We start from the raw sequence: 2,927 nt of genomic DNA on the forward strand, positions 1-2,927 counted from the left end.
CACCCACAGTTCAGATACATAAATGCCCCCAAAGTGCCAGATACATAAATGCCTCCACAGTGCAGATATGCCCCCCACAGTGCCAGATACATACAGTAAATGCCCCCACAGTGCCAGATACATAAGTGCCCACACAGTGCCAGATACATAAGTGCCCCCACAGTGCCAAATATAAAAATGCCCACACAGTGCCAGATATGTCCCCACAGTGCCATATATAAAATTGCCCCCACAGTGCCAGATATGCCCCCACAGGGCCAGATACATAAATGCCCCCAGTGCCAGATACATAAATACCCACACATTGCCAGATGCATAAATGCCCCCAGTGCCAGATGCATAAGTGCCCCCACAGTGCCAGATAAATGCCCCCACAGTGCCAGATAAATGCCCCCACAGTGCCAGAAATGCCCCCACAGTGCCAGAAATGCCCCCAGTGTGCCAGATATGCCCCCAGTGTGCCAGATAAATGCCCCCACAGTGCCAGATAAATGCCCCCACAGTGCCAGATAAATGCCCCCACAGAGCCAGATATGCCCCCAGTGTGCCATATATGCCCCCAGTGAGCCAGATATGCCCCCAGTGAGCCAGATATGCACCCAGTGAGCCAGATATGCCCCCCACAGTGCCAGAAATGCCCCCACAGAGCCAGATATGCCCCCAGTGTGCCAGATATGCCCCCTGTGTGCCAGATATGCCCCCAGTGTGCCAGAAATGCCCCCAGTGTTCCAGAAATGCCCCCAGTGTTCCAGATATGCCCCCACATTGCCAGAAATGCCCCCACATTGCCATAAATGCCCCCACAGTGCCAGAAATGCCCCCACAGCGCCAGATAAATGCCCCCAGTGTGCCAGATATGCCCCCAGTGTTCCAGATATGCCCCCACGGTGCCAGAAATGCCCCCACAGTGCCAGATAAATGCCCCCACAGTGCCAGATAAATGCCCCCACAGTGCCAGATAAATGCCCCCACAGAGCCAGATATGCCCCCAGTGTGCCAGATATGCCCCCAGTGAGCCAGATATGCCCCCAGTGAGCCAGATATGCCCCCCACAGTGCCAGAAATGCCCCCACAGAGCCAGATATGCCCCCAGTGTGCCAGATATGCCCCCAGTGTGCCAGAAATGCCCCCAGTGTTCCAGAAATGCCCCCAGTGTTCCAGATATGCCCCCACATTGCCAGAAATGCCCCCACATTGCCAGAAATGCCCCCACAGTGCCAGATAAATGCCCCCACAGAGCCAGATATGCCCCCAGTGTGCCAGATATGCCCCCAGTGTGCCAGAAATGCCCCCAGTGTTCCAGAAATGCCCCCAGTGTTCCAGATATGCCCCCACATTGCCAGAAATGCCCCCACATTGCCATAAATGCCCCCACAGTGCCAGAAATGCCCCCACAGCGCCAGATAAATGCCCCCAGTGTGCCAGATATGCCCCCAGTGTTCCAGATATGCCCCCACGGTGCCAGAAATGCCCCCACAGTGCCAGATAAATGCCCCCACAGTGCCAGATAAATGCCCCCACAGTGCCAGATAAATGCCCCCACAGAGCCAGATATGCCCCCAGTGTGCCAGATATGCCCCCAGTGAGCCAGATATGCCCCCAGTGAGCCAGATATGCCCCCCACAGTGCCAGAAATGCCCCCACAGAGCCAGATATGCCCCCAGTGTGCCAGATATGCCCCCAGTGTGCCAGAAATGCCCCCAGTGTTCCAGAAATGCCCCCAGTGTTCCAGATATGCCCCCACATTGCCAGAAATGCCCCCACATTGCCAGAAATGCCCCCACAGTGCCAGATAAATGCCCCCACAGAGCCAGATATGCCCCCAGTGTGCCAGATATGCCCCCAGTGTGCCAGATATGCCCCCAGTGAGCCAGAAATGCCCCCAGTTAGCCAGAAATGCCCCCCACAGTGCCAGAAATTCCCCCACAGAGCCAGATATGCCCCCAGTGTGCCAGATATGCCCCCAGTGTGCCAGAAATGCCCCCCACAGTGCCAGATAAATGCCCCCACAGTGCGATCCATAAATGTTCGACCCCCCCCCCCACCAAATACCTGAGGCGCTGAGAGGGGGAGGAGGAGTGCTGTCGGGAGTGCTGTCGGGCGGGAGAGTGAGGGTCCGAGTGAGGGTCCGGGTGCGGGTGGGCGGGCGGCCACTTGTGTGCGCTATGCGCGGCGCCGGCGTCTGACGTTAGACACCGGCGCCGCGCAGCGCGCATAGCGCACGCCGCACACACGGACGGCGGGACAACACTGCACACACAGGGCCGGCTCCAGCTTCGAATATGGCGGCGCCAGCGCGTGGCGCCCATTAAGGGTGGCGCCCTGCGCGGCCGCTCTATTCGAACATGCCTAGAGCCGGCCCTGACTATGATAAATAACAAGGTTTGTATTGCCCTATATGGCTACAGAGGAAAAGCAAAGATTTAGTAAGGAGTAGATCTGCTGTCACTGTTAGACTGGAGTTGTGGAATGAGACCTACTACACCAGGTATTCCCTGAGAGTCCCCCCTCTTGGTACTGGCCTGGTTTTCTACTGTTTGACTTCCAAGATCAGACGGGATTGGGCATGTGCAGTGAGGTATGGTAGTAGGTCATTTTCTGTTTGCCTAAACACAACTCCTGAATCGTTGATGAGAGTTCACAGAGTAGAATTCAGATGGAGGATTAAGGGATGGATCTGTTGTTGGCGTTAGACGATGAAGTTTCCCACCAGTTGGAAAACTGCCGTGGGAAAAGAAAGTTCACGAATCACCAATGAGAGTCCTGAAAAAATGAAGTCTGTCGTGTCTGGAAAGAAGCCATCATAAAAAATTCCATGCAAGCTTGCAGATGCCCATGGGATGAACTTCTTGCCACTGTATTGTATAACAACCAACATGTCTAAAGTAATCAGGGCTGGTTCTAGCCCTTGTGGCGCACCGGGCGAA

At 55.6% G+C, this 2,927-nt stretch overlaps 1 pseudogene; it reads right to left on the reverse strand.

Moving 5' to 3' along the window:
• Window positions 1–2,473: 2,473 nt before the first annotated feature.
• On the reverse strand, window positions 2,474–2,592 carry LOC134930603 (5S ribosomal RNA; annotated as a pseudogene).
• Window positions 2,593–2,927: the final 335 nt, after the last annotated feature.

The sequence above is a fragment of the Pseudophryne corroboree genome, chromosome 5 (assembly GCF_028390025.1).
Source record: "Pseudophryne corroboree isolate aPseCor3 chromosome 5, aPseCor3.hap2, whole genome shotgun sequence".
NCBI classification, from domain to species: Eukaryota; Metazoa; Chordata; class Amphibia; order Anura; family Myobatrachidae; genus Pseudophryne; species Pseudophryne corroboree.